The sequence below is a fragment of the Gorilla gorilla genome, chromosome 17 (assembly GCF_029281585.2).
Source record: "Gorilla gorilla gorilla isolate KB3781 chromosome 17, NHGRI_mGorGor1-v2.1_pri, whole genome shotgun sequence".
Taxonomy (NCBI): Eukaryota; Metazoa; Chordata; class Mammalia; order Primates; family Hominidae; genus Gorilla; species Gorilla gorilla.
The window spans coordinates 94494160-94513056 of record NC_073241.2 but is presented as its reverse complement, the minus strand read 5'-3'; the positions used below and the strand labels follow the sequence as shown (position 1 = coordinate 94513056).

General features: G+C 36.3%; 1 long non-coding RNA gene across 1 annotated transcript in view; it reads right to left on the bottom strand.

The window, feature by feature from the left end:
- Window positions 1–268: 268 nt before the first annotated feature.
- Window positions 269–18897, bottom strand: part of LOC134757405 (uncharacterized) — a 43177-nt gene continuing 24548 nt past the window's right edge. Inside the window, exon 5 of the long non-coding RNA XR_010131296.1 lies at window positions 269–383. This is a non-coding gene — a long non-coding RNA (uncharacterized lncRNA). The remainder of the gene's footprint in view (window positions 384–18897) is intronic.

Below are 18897 nucleotides of genomic sequence, written 5' to 3'. Positions count from 1 at the left end.
TGAGGCAGGAGAATGGCATGAACCCAGGAGGCGGAGCTTGCAGTGAGCTGAGATGGAGCCACTGCACTCCAGCCAAGGGGACAGAGCGAGACTCCATCTCAAAATAAATAAATAAATAAATAAATAAAATAAAATTGATATCACATACAAACCACTAGACAGTGCAAACCAATAGAAGCTTTTGAAATGACAGAAGTGTTTTTATATCTGTGTGGTCCAATATGAAGAATAAGATTTGTATCTGAGGTTCAAGGGTCCAAAATTATTCCGGTGTCACTATTTTTCAGTTTGTATTCCTCTTCCATTCAAAATTTCTTGACCATGTTATTATTACTCCATCCGCCAACAAGTGTCCTTCGTTATCTGATCTGAAATCCATGCACCTTAAATTGTTGATGAAAACATAAATATTACCTGAGGATTTTATTGTAATAGGAATTATCAAGTCTTAAGGAAACAGCACATTATATAAATTGTAGTATTAACCTTCAGTTTGAAGAGATGTTAGGGGAGGCAGAGGCATAATTCTGCTGATCCTGAAATCACCTCATTTCGGAAACACACTTCATCTATATTTAAAACTAACTCTAGTGTCCTGTTCTAATATGCTGTTATGGAATTATGTTTATTTACCATATAAACACAAGATAAGAACATTACTATTTATTCACTAAAAAAACCATTAAATGTAGTGGAAACTCATTGCCAGAAGCAACTATTACAGGGCAATAATATGATAATAAATTACCTAATTTCTAGACTTTACTGTGTGTACATTCATTTAAACACAGACACACACTTATTTATATCACATGCAGACATGTAGTTATTAAACTTTTAAAATTTTATTATATAAATAATCTATACATAAAATTAAAAGTCAAAATAAATACATCCATTTGCTTGACATTCAACTTAACAGTTATTTAAAAGCCACTTAATGCTAGACCAGAACTGTCCACTGAAAATATAATATAACCTGCATATGCAAATGAAAATGTCTTCATAGACACACGAAAAAGTAAAATAAAATAGGTGAAAAAATTTAAAAATATATTTTATTTAATGCCATATATAAACAATATTATTCTTTCAGTCTATAATCAATAGGAATAAATTATTTTACCTTTTGCATGTTGAGACTTGAAATTAGGATTTTTATTTTATACTTACAACATCTCTGAATTTAGACTGGCCATAATTCAAGCACTCGATATAACATGAGGCTCATGGTTATCTTATGAACAGCTCAATATTAGACAAAGGAGGGATCCAATGACAGAAATGAAAATACTGTAACTTCAGCTTGTTCGCTTTCTAATGGAGTAAATTATGTACATATACAACTAAGACACAAAATATAATATCTTAAGATAAATTAGAACTGATATTTTACAAACAAAAGTGATGAAGAAACTAATTGCAATGAAGGGGACTATCAGTGATTTATAACTTTCTCTTTCATAACACAAAGTTATACTTTTTTCTGCAGGAGACATGTCTTATTTTCTCTCAATATGAAGTCCTTATTGATCATATTCAATTAACAAATAGAGACAGATTGAGAAATGACAGAACTATGGAGTAGTCATAACTGACTCTTTAATCTCAGCTCCTGGCATTACTAGCTGTGTGATTTTGGGTGAATTCCTGAATGCCTCTTTATGTCTAGGGTGATTAGACCTACTGCATAGAGCCATCATTGAACTGAATAAAACAATTCACCAGTGTAGTGCCTTTCATATAGTGGGTGTTTGAGAAATGTTAGATGTCTTCTATTCTTTCGAAACATACAGACATTTTTCAAGAAGTCTATTTGTGTCTTGTTTATTTTATGCCTACACTCAACAAATCTGTGGTTCTAAGTTGAAGCACATTTGTCTTCCAGAGCACTTTTGGTAACATTGGGAGACATCTTTGGCTGTCACCACTGAGGAGAGTCTCCTGGTATTTAGTGGGTAGAGGCCAGGGATATTGCTGAGTACCCCATGTTGCACACAGTAGCATTTCCTACACCCATGCCCCAACAAAGAACTATCTGGAACCAAATGCACATATGACTGAGGTTAAGAAACTCTGCTCTAACTAAACAGCAAATAGAACTTTTTGAGAGTAGCATCTGTGAGGGTTAATATTGACTGTCAACTTGATTGGATTGAAGGATGCAGAGTATTGTTCTTGGGTGTGTCAGTGAGGGTGTTGCCAAAGGAGATTAACATTTGAGTCAGTGGACTAGGAAAGGGGGGCCCACCCTCAATCTGAGCAGGCACCATCTACACAGCTGCCAGCATGGCTAGGATAAAAGCAGGCAGGGGAATGTGGAAAGACTAGATTGGCTAAGTCTTCTGGTCTCCATCTTTCTCCCATACTGGTTGCTTCCTGCCCTTGAACATCAGACTCCAAGTTCTACAGCTTTTGGATTCTTGGACTTTCACCAGTGGTTTGCCAGGGACTCTTGGGCCTTCAGCCACAGACTGAAGGTTGCACTATTGGTCACAGACTGAAGGTTGTACTGTCGGCTTCCCTACTTTCAAGGTTTTGGAACTCAGACTGGCTTCCTTGCTCCTCGGCTAGCAGAGGGCCTATTTTGGGACTTCACCTTGTGATTATGTGAGTCAATTCTCCTTAATAAATTCCCCTTCACATATACATCTATCCTATTAGTTCTGTCTCTGGAGAACCCTAGTACAGCATCTATTATCCATAAACTTGATCATTTTAAAATTATTTTAGAATTAAAAAACCCAGTGCCACACTGTGAATTCTATATTTGCAAAAATTTTAATTTTAAACTTTTCTGCTTAAATTCTTTTACCAAATACATCTTCACTTGCATTGTCCAGTTCTAGATCTCACACTTTATATAGTTTAAACTGATCTCTTCTGGGATTCAGTTCCACATAGGTTTTTTCCATTGTACTCATTTGGATGAGTTACTAATAATGCTTATTTTTTTGCTTAAAAAATCTCATGCATAAAAATTATTTTTAACTTTAGCCATAGGATTTTTAAAACATTTTCTTAAACTTTTCCAAGAGACAGGATGACAAATTCAAAAATGGCAAAATTAAATTCTGAGACATCTCTTATAATCAAATGAGGGAAGATCATATGCAGTAGAGTTTAATGATCTATTACAGTTTTAGCAGCAGCATCACTTACAATCAGTGTTTTAAATATTTCCTCGGATTTTCCTTCTTTTCACCAAGGATCTTCCATTAATAGGAGGCAGAAGAAGATGCCAAGTTGGTGTTTCTAAGGAACTACTCTTCCAACATGATTTAGATTGATATTGAAATTATCTCTTTATAGATTTATCAAGAAAGCAGGGGTAAGTTCCACAAGCTTATTAAGTCTTAAACACAGTTGAAAGTTTACTTAATTGCTAAATAGCACATTGCTCCTTAAATTAACTTGCAAGATTAATTTAAAAGCATTATTAGTTGTCAAAATTATGTCAATTTCTGCCAATTTATTTTTACGGTTGTATAGAGAACACACAGAACAGGACTGGGCTTTCCTTCTGCAAAAACTCAATTTAGTTGTATCATGGTCATGCAGGTAAGCCTGATTACGGCAAAGTGTTCAGAAGCAGAATTCAAACTTTTCTCTGAGCAAGTCAAAAAAATTACACTAGACAAAATTAAAGAGGTAAGAAAGACTTTAATCAAAACTAGTGAAATAGGCGGGTGAATTCAACTCTGCTGAAACAAAAGGCTGGAAGTATTTTAAGTGCTATAGGGAGTATAAAAGTACTGTAGGGCATAGGGAAGGGAATATGATCAGTGGAATGTGTCACATATACTCAGCAATTCCTGAGATTGCAAACACTTTTCTCTGGGATGAGGCCTTCTGTGTTTGCTAAGTGGAGTTCAAGGTAAGGCTCCTGCCTTCCTACAGAGTCTAAGAGAGAGGGGTGCTACCTTCCTTCATGATTGCATTTCAAATGGATGACTCCCTGGTTCTTGTGAAAGATATTCCTGGATTGCAAAACTGTCAAAAGGCTGGGAGAAGATTTACACACATTTCAAAGCAGCAGAGAAAGAGTAAATGCTCTAAGGAAAATGCGGTCAGGGGCCTAAAAGCAGGGAAAAAAGCTTGTCTAAAGTTTAGCAAACCTGAGGGGAATTTTAAGGCCACCTTGGTCATGTAGTACATATTCCTTGTGTGAAATTGATTGCAAAAGAATGGCTCTAATTCTTCACCCCTTCATTGATTCATGTTCCCTGTCATGTGATTACAGCACCTCCCATTGAGAAGTTGAGTCTATTTTCTAACCCTTTGAATGTGGGTTAGCCTTGACTTGCTTGGCCAATAGAGTGTCATAAAAGTCCCTGTTTGGTATCTCAGATTAGGCCTCGGAAGACGCTGTTTGATTCTCTTCTCAATCTCTCTCTCTTTCCCCCACCTTTATGACTGCCTCTGCCACAGGAACAAAGCCCAGCCAGTCTGCTGGAGGAAAAGAAACAATGTGTACCAGCCCAGGCCCTTCCACCAACGAGTAGATCTTCCCAACTGATTCCTAGTCTTGTGAGAAAAATAAAAGTCAATTGTGCAGCAAATGAAGATTGTAATTGTTATGCAAAAATATCTAGGTGATACAGTGTTTGTGTTTCCATCTATTTCTCATCCAAGAGTTTTCAAAATGTATGATGCTCCAACCTCTTGATGACACAAAAGCAGAGAAGTCTGTGGTAATTAACACAAACTTTTCAATGCAGTCTAATTCTTGTTTCCATTATTACCGTATTTTTGTTTGCCATGTAGATAGCAAATACCCATCATGTTGGGGCCTTCTGAATTTTTTTTTCTTCTTCTGCCAAAACAGACTCACATCTAAAACAAACATATTCTAGATTGACTAGTAACTCAAGAATGCCAACAAACCAACAATTACCTAATCAGAAAACATTTTAGAGAAATGTCATTGCAAATTGTTACGTATATAGAGCATATTATATTCATTTTATTACACCGTGTGTAATTATTTATATTTGAAGATGAAGTTGCTTTTATATACACTTAGCTTTCCGAAGCCTCCCATAACCTTTTATCCAATCTAAATAGTGAAGAAAATAAAATATTAAGTTATAATCAACAAGTTAATGTGTTCTAATTCTGTTTCTCTTTCTTTCCCACAAACATACTGAGTGTATAAATAATGAACTAATGTTTTTTAACAAAAAAAAAAGAGGATGTATAATTTCTAATTTTAGGACAAGAATGAAGTACGTCTTATTTTATAGGCATTAAGAAAAGACTAAACATATAAAAAATGTACTTTTTGAGAATAATAGATCAGTTAATTTTTAATATTTACTTGACAATTAGAGGAAATGTCTGGATTACTGTCCAAGCCCTTCCATATATGTGTGACCTTGGGTTATTTCCATTTTCTTTTAAATCATTTTTAATTGCAGATGTTATTTTTCTCTAGGGGCTCAGTATAACAATTTTAACAATTCCATATCCATATCCATTCTTCTTATGGGGTTATTCACTATTCTCTAATCATGTAATTGACTTTTATATGCTGTTAAATGGATGTGAAATAATGATGTACTAAAACAATTGGTCACATGCATTTGTCTCCATCTGTAATCTGAATCTCTTGAAAATCATTTTTTCCATTCTTTAATTACAGAAATATAAGACTACCTTCAAGGGTGAAGAATTAGAAAAATGTAAGGACCCTACTGGAACAATGAAAACATGATATTGGAAATGAGAATTTCACTTTAAGCATGGAATTAATTTAAATACAGGGACAATAAGTATATCACTGGAACTTAAGTTTTTGATCATTCAGGTGTTTCGCTGTGTAAATCACCTTCTCTTTACTAGTAAGAGAAGCTAGAAGATAAACAAATTTTTATCAAGGTCTTAAAATTCTTTTATATTTTTCTCCTCCACCTCCCTTTTCTCCTCCCCTTCTTCTTTTGCTACTTAATTAGATTAAGAACTCTCAAGTGAGACTAAAATCTTGACCCTACACTATCAGACTGGATTTCCTGTATCAAATTTTCTTGTCGTTCATTCTAAAAAACAAAACAAAACACAAATGAATTGTTACTTGCTGATAAGTTATATTGTTACCCATCTAAATACAAACTTTTATGACTATCAAAAATTGTGAAACTTTGTCAGGTTAAGACAGATCATCAAGAATGACAACCATGAGAAATTATGCTGGTTAAAGATTGTAATCATTGTTTATCCCTTCAAATGCATTTATGTTTCACAAGACCACTGAGGTTTTCTGCCTAAAGCTCAGCTTCTGTGTCACAAACAATAAATAAACAAATACACACAAATGGTTTTTAGTTGAACATTACAATTCACTAATTCAATTTTGAGAAAAAAATTTTAAAGATAAGCTTGAAAATAATCAGTTGAAAAAGTATTTCTGACAGTATTAAACTTATTTAAATCACCTCTCCCAAATACTGATCCCTTTTGTAGTCTCCTATAAGTTCCTAAGGAAATCGCTTTTCCTTTTACCATTATTATTATCAATCAAAGTTAGTTATTCACTTCTACTGTTTTCTTGGTACTCTCCAGTAATACATACAGGAGACTTTCCTCTTTTCTAGTGAAGAATACTCGCATTTAAAATTCAACATTGGAAATATTATAATAATGATATATACTGTATGATTCATGTAACAAGTGTGTTTAGCATTTAGTATTCAATGTTGAGTATAATTATTTGGATAGGTATTTTGCATAAGTACCATTTAAATATTTCCTTGAGAGCAAGGATTATAATATCTATAGCTATATGATGTTGAAAGTGTTTTTGATCTGTTTAATTTTTTGAATTTACAGAATCAGGATGGTAAGGCATCTACATCATTGGGCTGTTGGGTGAATTTAATAATCACTTAGAGCACAGACCAGAAAACAGAAGGAGCTGCTAGAGTAATGGTACTATTATTCTGCCTATAAATCCCGGATCACGAGGATGTCTTGTGCCTTACCGATACTGCATACATTTGGTTAAATGAATAATGATACATTGTTTCCATTCAAAGAGGCATTACAGCATCCTGTAAAGTGGGCTGAGCTACACTCAACTGGTTTTGAGCCCAAGCTCCACAGGCCCAAGCTTGCTGGCCCATAAAGAAGTTTTCTTTGCTGTTTTAATGCTCTCAGCTGCACTGTCTGTATCTGTAAAATGAGGGATACACTAAAACCTGCAGCACCAGATGGTGTAAGCTTAGATAATTTTATTAATGTAAAAATAGTATAATTATTAATATAAAATACTATACTCATCATATAGAAGTAATTATTATAATGATATTTATTATATTTCGTAAGTAATTTGGCCCCCTGCTTTTTTGGAATTTGATGCTACATAACATGGAAAAGCAAGATGGTGCTGTTTTTGTTGTTGTTCTTACATTTCTTATGATGTATTTTTCACTTTCTGTTTTTTAATATGGTAGTAGTAGTAACTGTTGTTGTTTTAAATGTTTAACATTTAACATTTCATAATGTTGTTGTTGCCAAGAGAGACAACACTGAAGCTGTATTAGTCCATTTTCACACTGCTATAAAGAGTACCTGATACTGGGTAATTTATAAAGGAAAGAGGTTTAATTGACTCAAAGTTCTGCATGGCTTGGGGGGCGTCAGGAAACTTACAATCACGGTAGAAGGCGAAGGGGAAGCAAGGCACATCTTCTCATGGCAGCAGGAGAAAAGAGAAAGTGCAGGGGAAACTGCCACTTTTAAAACCATCAGACCTTGTGAGAACTCCCTCACTATCACGTGAACAGCATGGGGGAAACTGCCCCTGTAATCCATCACCTCCCACCAGGTTTCTCCCTGGACACACGGGAATTACAATTCAACACGAGATTTGGGTGGGGACAAAGAGCCAAACCATATCAAAGGCTTAAACAAAACTGGTCTCATAACTAGCCACGACTTGGAAACCAGTAGTGCCTTCCAGAGCCCAGGCAGAATCCTGCTAATTAGACTCTCCTGTCTTCCCATGCATGCCCCCTTTTTCTCGAAATTCACTGGCTCAGATACCCAAGCACGATTGAGACTTCTGAACATACCTCATCTTTGTTTGTTTCTTTCTATCCCCAACCCATTCACACAAATTTGCTCTCTCTCCTCAGCCTGTGCATCCCACATAAATATATATTTGAGAGTGCATCTAATTTGCAAATACTATATAGAAAAACATATAATTTTTTTTTATTCTTAGAAAGCTGAGCACATTTCAACTATGGTCTTAGATGTGGGTTAGGAAGGAACTGCACACGGCACTTTACACAACGTTTAAAATTTTTAGCATATATATTTTCAATCAATCCCAAAAGGCAGATCTACTGGTCAGAATTTTTTTTTTTTATTTCCATAGGTTATTGGGGAACAGGTGGTGTTTGGTTACATGAGTCAGTTCTTTAGTGGTGATTTGTGAGATTTTGGTGCACACACCACCTGAACAATATATGCTGCACCCTATTTGTATTCTTTTGTCCCTCACCTCCTTCCCACCGTTTTCTCTGGAGTCCTCAAAGTCTATTGTGTCATTGTTATGCCTTTGCATCCTCACAGATTAGCTCCCAGGTATGATTGAGAACATACAATGTTTGGTTTTCCACTCCTGAGTTACTTCATTTGGAATAATAGTCTCCAGTCTCATCCAGGTTGCTGCGAATGCCATTAATTCATTCCTTTTTATGGTTGACTAGTACTCCATCGGATATATACACCACAGTTTCTTTATCCACTAGTTGATTGGTGGGCATTTGGATTGGTTCCACATTTTTGCAATTGAAAATTGTGCTGCTATAAACATGCATGTGCAAGCATCTTTTGTATAATGACTCATTTTTCTCTGGGTGGATACCTGGTAGTGGGATTGCTGGATCAAATGGTGGTTCTTTTACTCCTTTAAGGAATCTCCATACTGTTTTCCACAGCGGTTGTACTAGTTTACATTTTCACCAGCAGTGTAGAAGTGTTCCCCACTCACTGTATCCATGCCAACATCAACTATTTTTTAATTTTTTGATTATGGCCATACTCATGGGAGTAAGGTGGTATTGCATTATGGTTTTGATTTGCATTTCCCTCATCATTAGTGATGTTAAGCAGTTTTTCAAATGTTTATTGGCCATTTGTACATCTTCTTTTGAGAATTGTCTATTTATATCCTTTGCCCACTTTTTGAGGGGATTTTTTGTTTTTTTTTCTTGCTGATTTGTTTGATTTCACTATAGATTCTGGATATTAGTCCTTTCTCAAATGTATATATTGTGAAGATTTTCTCCCACACTGTGGGTTGTCTATTTACTCTGCTAACCGTTCCTTTTGCCGTGCAAAAGCTTTATTTATGCATTTATTTATTTTATTTATTTATTTATTTATTTTAAGACGGAGTTTCGCTCTTGTTGCCCAGGCTAGAGTGCAATGGCGTGATCTCACCTCGCTGCAACCTCTGACTCCGAGGTTCAAGCGATTCTCCTGCCTCAGCCTCCGAGTAGCTGGGATTACAGGCATGTGCCACCATGCTCAGGTAAGTTTTGTATTTTCAGCAAAGATGGGGTTTCTCCATGTTGGTCAGACTGGTCTTGAACTCCCAACCTCAGGTGATCCACCCGCCTAGGCCTCCCAAGGTGCTGGGATTACAGGCGTGAGCCACCGCACCCAGCTGCAAAAGTTTTTTAGTTTAATTAAGTCTCAGCTATTTATCTTTGATTTTATTTCATTTGTTTTTGGGTTCTTGGTCATAACATTCTCGCCTGAGCCAATGTCTGGAAGGATTTTTCCAATGTCATCTTCTAGAATTTTTATACTTTTAGGTCTTAGATTTAAGTCCTTAATCCATCTTGATTTGAATTTTGTATAAGGTGAGAGATGAGGATCAAGTTTCAGTCTCCCACAATCAGTTTTTGAAAAGGGTGTCCTTTCCTCACTTTATGTTTTGGTTTGCTTTGTCGAAGATCAGTTGGCTGTAAGTATTTGGGTGTATGTCCTTAGGTTCTCTATTTTGTTCCATTGGTCTATATGCCTTTTTTTATACCAATACCATGCTGTTTTGGTAACTATAGTCTTGTAATACAGTTTGAAGTCAAGTAATGTAATGCCACAAGATTTCTTCTGCCTGTTTAATCTTGCTTTGGCTATGGGGGCTTTTCTTTGGCTTCATATGAAATTTTTCATAGTGCCAGTATAATCATTTTATTTAACAACAGATATTTGTAAAAGAAATATCTAATAAAGGACTGCTATCCAAAATACACAAAGAACTCTTAAAACTCAAAGATAACAAACAATCCAATTTAAAAAGTGGGTCAAAGACGTTAACAAACACCTCACCAAAGAAGATATACAAATGGCAAATAAGCATTTGTTTTTTGTTTGTTTCTGTTTTTATTATTATTTATTTTTTTATTTATTTATTTTTTGCTTTTCTTTTTTTTAATTATACTTTAAGTTCTAGGGTACATGTGCACAACGTGCAGGTTTCTTACATATGTATACATGTGCCATGTTGGTGTGCTGCACCCATTAACTCATCACTTACATTAGGTATATCTCCTAATGCTATCCTGTCCCCCTCCCCCCATCCCACGACAGGAGTCAGTGTGTGATGTTCCCCACCCTGCGTCCAAGTGTTCTCATTGTTCAATTCCCACCTATGAGTGAGAACATGCGGTGTTTGGTTTTCTGTCCTTGCTATAGTTTGCTCAGGATGATTGTTTCCAGCTTCATCCATGTTGCTACAAAGGACATGAACTCATCTTTTTTTATGGCTGCATAGTATTCCATGGTGTATACCTGCCACATTTTCTTAATTCAGTCTATGATTAATGGACGTTTGGGTTGGTTCCAAGTCTTTGCTATTGTGAATAGTGCCGAAATAAACATACGTCTGCATATGTCCTTGTAGCAGCATGATTTGTAATCCTTTGGGTATATACCTAGTAATGTGATGGCTGGGTTAAATGGTATTTCTAGTTCTACATCCTTGAGGAATCGCCACACTGTCTTCCACAATGGTTGAACTAGTTTACAGTCCCACCAACAGTGTTAAAATGTTCCTATTTCTCCACATCCTCTCCAACACCTGTTGTTTCCTGACTTTTTAATGATCGCTATTCTAACTGGTGTGAGATGGTATCTCATTGTGGTTTTGATTTGCATTTCTCGGATGTCCAGTGATGATGAGCATTTTCTCATGTGTCTTTTGGCTGCATAAATGTCTTCTTTTCAGAAGTGTCTGTTCATATCTTTTGCCCACTTTTTGATGGGATTGTTTGATTTTTTCTTGTAAATTCGTTTAAGTTCTTTGTAGATTTTGGATATTAGTCCTTTGTCAGATGGGTAGATTGTAAAAATTTTCTCCCATTTTGTAGGTTCCCTGTTCACTCTGATGGTAGTTTCTTTTGCTGTGCAGAAGGTCTTTAGTTTAATTAGATTCCATTTGTCAATTTTGGCTTTTGTTGTCATTGCTTTTCGTGTTTTAGTCATGAAGTCCTTGCCCATGCCTATGTCCTGAATGGTATTGCCTAGGTTTTCTTCTAGGGTTTTTATGGTTTTAGGTCTAACATTTAAGTCTTTAATCCATCTTGAATTAATTTTTATATAAGGTGTAAGGAAGGGATCCAGTTTCAGCTTTCTACATATGGCTAGCCAGTTTTCCCAGCACCATTTATTAAATAGGGAATCATTTCCCCATTTCTTGTTTTTGTCAGGTTTGTCAAAGATCATATGGTTGTAGATGTATGGTATTATTTCTGAGGCCTCTGTTCTGTTCCATTGTTCTATATCTTGGTTTTGGTAACAGTACCGTGCTGTTTTGGTTACTGTAGCCTTGTAGTATAGTTTGAAGTCAGGTAGCGTGATGCCTCCAGCTTTGTTCTTTTGGCTTAGGATTATCTTGGCAATGCGGGCTCTTTTTTGGTTTCATATGAACTTTAAAGTAGTTTTTTTCCAATTCTGTGAAGAAATCCATGAGCATGGAATGTTCTTCCATTTGTTTGTGTCCTCTTTTATTTCATTGAGCAGTGGTTTGTAGTTCTCCTTGAACAGGTCTTTCACATCCCTTGTAAGTTGGATTCCTAGGTATTTTATTCTCTTTGAAGCAATTGTGAATGTGGATTCACTCATGATTTGGCTCTCTCTTTGTCTGTTTTTGGTGTATAGGCATGCTTGTGATTTTTGCACATTGATTTTGTATCCTGAGACTTTGCTGAAGTTGCTTATCAGCTTAAGGAGATTTTTGGCTGAGACGATGGGATTTTCTAAATATACAATCATGTCATCTGCAAACAGGGACAATTTGACCTCCTCTTTTCCTAATTGAATACGCTTTATTTCTTTCTGCTGCCTGATTGCCCTGGCTAGAACTTCCAACACTAAGTTGAATAGGAGTAGTGAGAGAGGGCATCCCTGTCTTGTGCCCATTTTCAAAGGGAATGCTTACAGCTTTTGCCCATTCAGTATGATATTGGCTGTGGGTTTGTCATAAATAGCTCTTATTGTTTTGAGGTACATCCCATCAATACCTAGTTTATTGACTGTTTTTAGCATGAAGGGCTCTCGAATTTTGTCAAAGGCCTTTTCTGTATCTATTGAGATAATAATGTGTTTTTGTCTTTGGTTCTGTTTACATGATGGATTACGTTTAATGATTTGCGTATGTTGAACCAGCCTTGCATCCCAGGGATGAAGCCAAGTTGATCGTGGTGGATAAGCTTTTTGATGTGCTGCTGGATTGAGTTTGCCAGTATTTTACTGAGGATTTTTGCATAGCTGTTCATCAGGGATATTGGTCTAAAATTCTCTTTTTCTGTTGTGTCTCTGCCAGGCTTTGGTATCAGGATGATGCTGACTTCATAAAATGAGTTAGGGAGGATTCCCTCTTTTTCTATTGATTGGAATAGTGTCAGAAGGAATGGTACCAGCTCCTCTTTGTACCTCTGGTAGAATTTGGCTGTGAATCTGTCTGGTTCTGGACTTTTTTTGGTTGGTAGGCTATTAATTATTGCCTCAATTTCAAAGCCTGTTATTGGTCTATTCAGAGATTCAACTTCTTCCTGGTTTAGTCTTGGAAGGGTGTATGTGTCCAGGAATTTATCCATTTCTTCTAGATTTTCTAGTTTATTTGCATAGAGGTGTTAATAGTATTCTCTGATGGCAGTTTTTATCTCTGTGGGATCAGTGGTGATATACCCTTTATCATTTTTTATTGCATCTATTTGATTCTTCTCCCTTTTCTTCTTTGCTAGTCTTGCTAGTGATCTATCAATTTTCTTGATCTTTTCAAAAAAACCAGATCCTGGATTCGTTGATTTTTTTGAAAGGTTTTTTGTGTCTCTATCTCCTTCAGTTCTGCTCTGATCTTAGTTATTTCTTGCCTTCTGCTAGCTTTTGAATGTTTTTGCTCTTGTTTCTCTAGTTCTTTTAATTGTGATGTTAGCATGTCAATTTTAGATCTTTCCTGCTTTCTCTTGTGGGCATTTAGTGCTATAAATTTCCCTCTACACACTTCTTTAAATGTGTGCCAGAGATTCTGGTATGTTGTGTCTTTGTTCTCATTGGTTTCAAAGAACATCTTTATTTCTGCCTTCATTTCGTTATGTACCCAGTAGTCATTCAGGAGCAGGTTGTTCAGTTTCCGTGTGGTTGAGTGGTTTTGAATGAGTTTCTTAATCCTGAGTTCTAGTTTGATTGCACTGTGGTCTGAGAGACAGTTTGTTATAATTTCTATTCTTTTACATTTGCTGAGGAGTACATTACTTCCAATTACGTGGTCAATTTTGGAATAAGTGTGATGTGGTGCTGAGAAGAATGTATATTCTGTTGATTTGGGGTGGAGAGTTCTGTAGATGTCTATTAGGTCCACTTGGTGCAGAGCTGAGTCAATTCCTGGATATCCTTGTTAACTTTCTGTCTCGTTGATCTTTCTAATGATGACAGTGGGGTGTTAAAATCTCCCATTACTATTGTGTGGGAGTATAAGTCACTTTGTAGGTCTCTAAGGTCTTGCTTTCTGAATCTGGGTGCTCCTGTATTGGGTGCATATATATTTAGGATAGTTAGCTCTTCTTATTGAATTGATCCCTTTACCATTATGTAATGGCCTTCTTTGTCTCTTTTGATCTTTGTTGGTTTAAAGTCTGTTTTATCAGAGACTAGGATTGCGACCCTTGCTTTTTTGTTGTTTGTTTTCCATTTGCTTGGTAGATCTTCCTCCATCCCTTTATTTTGAGCCTATGTGTGTCTCTGCACATGAGATGGGTTTCCTGAATACAGCACACTGATGGGTCTTGACTCTTTATCCAATTTGCCAGTCTGTGTCTTTTAATTAGAGCATTTACATTTAAGGTTAATACTGTTGTGTGTGAATTTGATCCTGTCGTTATGATGTTAGCTGGTTATTTTGCTCGTTAGTTGATGCAGTTTCTTCCTAGCATTGATGGTCTTTACAATTTGGCATGTTTTTTCAGTGGCTGGTACCAGTCCTTTCCATGTTTAATGCTTCCTTCTGGAGCTCTTGTAAAGCAGACCTGGTGGTGACAAAATCTCTCAGCATTTGTTTGTCTGTAAAGGATTTTATTTCTCCTTCACTTATGAAGCTTAGTTTGGCTGGATATGCAATTCTGGGTTGAAAATTCTTTTCCTTAAGAATGTTGAATATGGCCCCCCACTTTCTTCTGGCTTGTAGAGTTTCTGCTGAGAGATCCGCTGTTAGTCTGATGGGCTTCCCTTTGTGGATAACCCAACCTTTCTCTCTGGTTGCCCTTAACATATTTTCCTTCATTTCAACTTTGGTGAATCTGAAAATTATGTGTCTTGGAGTTGCTCTTCTCGAGGAGTATCTTTGTGGCATGGTATTCTCTGTATTTCCTGAATTTGAATATTGGCCTGCCTTGCTAAGTTGGGAAGTTCTCCTGGATAATGTCCTGCAGAGTGTTTTCCAACTTGCTTCGGTTTTCCCAGTCACTTTCAGGTACACCAATCAGACATAGATTTGGTCTTTTTATATAGTCTCATATTTCTTGGAGGCTTTGTTCATTTCTTTTTACTCTTGTTTCTCTAAACTTCTCTTCTCGCTCCATTTCATTCATTTGATCTTCAATCACTGATACTCTTTCTTCCACTTGATCAAATCAGCTACTGAAGCTTGTGCATGTGTCATGTAGTTCTCATGCCATGGTTTTCAGCTCCATCAGGTCATTTAAGGTCTTCTGTATGCTGTTTATTCTAGTTAGCCATTTGTCTAATCTTTTTTCAAGGTTTTTAGCTTCTTTGAGATGCGTTCGAACATGCTCCTTTAGCTTGGAGAAGTTTGTTATTACCGATCGTCTGAAGCCTTCTTCTCTCCACTCGTCAAAGTCGTTCTCTGTCCAGCTTTGTTCCATTGCTGGCAAGGAGCTGTGATCCTTTGGTGGAGAAGAGGTGCTCTGATTTTTAGAATTTTCAGCTTTTCTGCTCTGGTTTCTCCCCATCTTTGTGGTTTTATTTACCTTTGGTCTTTGATGATGGTGACATACAGATGGGGTTTTGGTTTGGATGTCCTTTCTGTTTGTTAGTTTTCCTTCTAACAGTCAGGACCCTCAGTTGCAGGTCTGTTGGAGTTTGCTGGATGTCCACTCTAGACCCTGTTTGCCTGGGTATCACCAGCAGAAGCTGCAGAACAGCAAATATTGCAGAAAGGCAAATGTTGCTGCCTGATCCTTCCTCTGGAAGCTTCATCTCAGAGGGGCACCCGGCTGTATGAGGTGTCAGTAGGCCCCTTCTGGGAGGTGTCTCCCAGTTAGGCTACTCGGGGGTCAGAGACCCGCTTGAGGAGGCAGTCTGTCTGTTCTCAGATCTCAAGCTGCGTTCTGGGGGAACCACTACTCTCTTCAAAGCTGTCAGACAGGGATGTTTATGTCTGCAGAAGTTTCTGCTGCCTTTTATTCGCTATGCCCTCCCCCCAGAGATGGGGTCTACAGAGGCAGGCAGGCCTACCTGAGCTGCAGTGGGCTCCACCAAGTTCGAGCTTCCAGGCCGCTTTGTTTACCTACTCAAGCCTCAGCAATGGAGGATGCCACTCCCCCAGCCTTGCGGCTGCCTTGCCGTTTGATCTCAGACTGCTGTGCTAGCAGTGAGCGAGGCTCTGTGGGCATGGAACCCTCTGAACCATGTGCGGGATATAATCTCCTGGTGTGCCGTTTCCTAAGATTGTTGGGAAGGCGCAGTATTAGGGTGGGAGTGTCCTGATTTTCCAGGTACCTTCTGTCACAGATTCCCTTGGTTGGGAAAGGGAATTCCCCAACCCCTTGCGCTTCCCAGGTGAGGCGATGCCCCACCATGCTCCATGGACTGCACCCACTTTCCAACGAGCCCCAGAGAGAGGAACTCGGTACCTCAGTTGGAAATGCAGAAGTCACCTGTCTTCTGCGTGCCTCACGCTGGGAGCTGTAGACTGGAGTTGTTCCTATTTGGCCATCTTGCTGAGTAATCATCATATGAATTTTAGAATTTTTTTTTCTAGTTTTGTGAAGAATGATGGTGGTATTTTGACAGGAATTGCATTAAACTTGTAGATTTATTTTCGCAGTATGGTCATTTTCACAATATTGATTCTACCCATTCATAAGCAGAGTATGTCTTTCCATTTGTTTGTGTCATCTATTATTTCTTTCAGCAGTGTTTTGTAGTTTTCCTTGTAGAGTTCTTTCCCCTCCTCAGTTAGGCATATTCCTATGTATTTTTTTGTTTTTTGAAGCTATTGTAAAAATGGTTGAGTTCTTGATTTGATTGTCTGCTTGGTTGCTATTGGTGTATAGAGGAGCTACTGATTTTTGTGCATTAATTTTGTATCTGGAAACCGCTGAATTCTTCTATCAGTTCTAAGAGCTTTCTGGAAGAATCTTTAGGGTTTTCTAGGTAAACAATCATATCATCAGTTAAGTTTGACAAGAGGGATACTAGATCTTCCTGGAGGTGAATATATTTGGTGTTAAAAGTAGGATTTTGTAAAAAAAAAATAAAAACAACAACAACCATATTTTATTATCAATAAGACTGTAATTCATCTATGTAAAAGACAATTTCATTAAGTAAAAAAAAATTAATTGTATGAGATCCCATGTTTTGTGATGGACACAATTTCTACCAAGAATTCACTTGACTCCTTGTATCCAAGTAAAATACATTAGTTGGCTTAAATAAATTGCTTTTCTCTCTCCAGAATGCCAGACCAGTGTGATTAATGGAGCAAGAAGCTGGGGTAAGTGATAATATTAATGTAAATACAGTAATCAAATTCATTGATCCCTTCAACTTCCTACAAGTGTAAAATCACAAAATTCTACTCATTCATTACTGTGTCAGTTTCCTTCATTATGAAATTTATCATCAAGTTTATATTATGGAAAAGCTACAGTTCATCTTCAGCAATACATTATACTACCCATCTCTGTTTGGTTAAAAGCTGTGTTTCCCTCCCATGTAACATAAAATAATCAAACACTGTCTCTGTTAAAGGTGTTATTTTTCTCTTCTTTATCACCTATAGAATTGGGAAATTTTTATATTAACATATTATGAAGAGAATCTTTATCATTTGGAATAAAAAGCACAAATCTCCAAAGAAGCTATGCTATTTAAACAGGATTCTACTATAATTTGTTAGACTTCCAATATTTGCACTGTCCCCACATTCTTGATGCAATGTACCACAGGAAGTGTATGCCTAGGAAATATTTACATGAGAAAATGTTTATCAAATTTGTTGCAGAGAAGACAGAATCTCATCTCTGTTTTCATCAGCAAAGAGCTGTACTGGGAATTAATAGCCTTTAACAGCATAAAATCTTGACAAATTTGTCCTTCAACTTAAAGTATATTTATATATTATGATATTATTTTTAAAACTCATATAAATTATTGGTGCAGTTAAATAGATTTTTCAAAATATTAAGATACTCAGAATTAAAAATATAAGTTGAAAGTTGTTTTAAGTCACCCTCTGCCACCAAGAAGGCTATGAATAACTAATTATTAGATGGAGGGCAAACTATAAACTACAGTTGAACCTTGAACAATGGGGTTGGAAGCACCTCCCTGCCACACAGTAGAAAATCCATATACAGCTTTTGACTCCCCCAAAACTAAAGTGCTAATTGCTTATTTGCATGGTGAAAAATTCATTTAACAAATATCAAATTATTGCACATTTTATTGCTTCTGTTGTTTTGTTCTTATACATAATATTTGATGAATATCTTTATAGATAGCTCTTTCAATATATCCATGCCCATTTCTAAGCTATATTTCTTTTGATATCCACAATTTGCCCTCCAGAAATCTTATCCTAATTTATTCTCAACAGCCTTTTTATCAAAGTACCCATTGTTCCAAATACCCTTGACAATATTCAATATTGAAATTTGTCTGTACATTTTTCCTCCTCTATCTTTTGCAATTTGGAATATCAGGTTAATACTAGAATATATAAATAAATTTGAAACATATTTTTCTGTGCTTCAGATCAGACTAAAAAGGGAAAGAATTATCTGTTTCTTTAAGATTTAAAAAGCATTCTGTCATTAAATTAGGAGAGATTGATACAGAAAATAGCATAATATACAAAATTTGTTATATTCTGATTTTTATTTGTTAGGTGATCTTTGTTCATTTATATATCCCCAGAAATTTGTTCATTTTTCCAAATTTGAAATTTATTAGTAGAAACTTTGACATCAAAAAGACTTACAACTTTTAAATTTTTCAATATGAGTATATTACTGTTTTAATTTTTCATAGCATGAAATTCATTTATCTCTTTTTTTTTTGAATTACAATTAGCAGAGTTTGGTTTATTTTTATATCATTCTTAAAAAATAGTGCTTGTGTTTCTCTATTAGTCCTTCT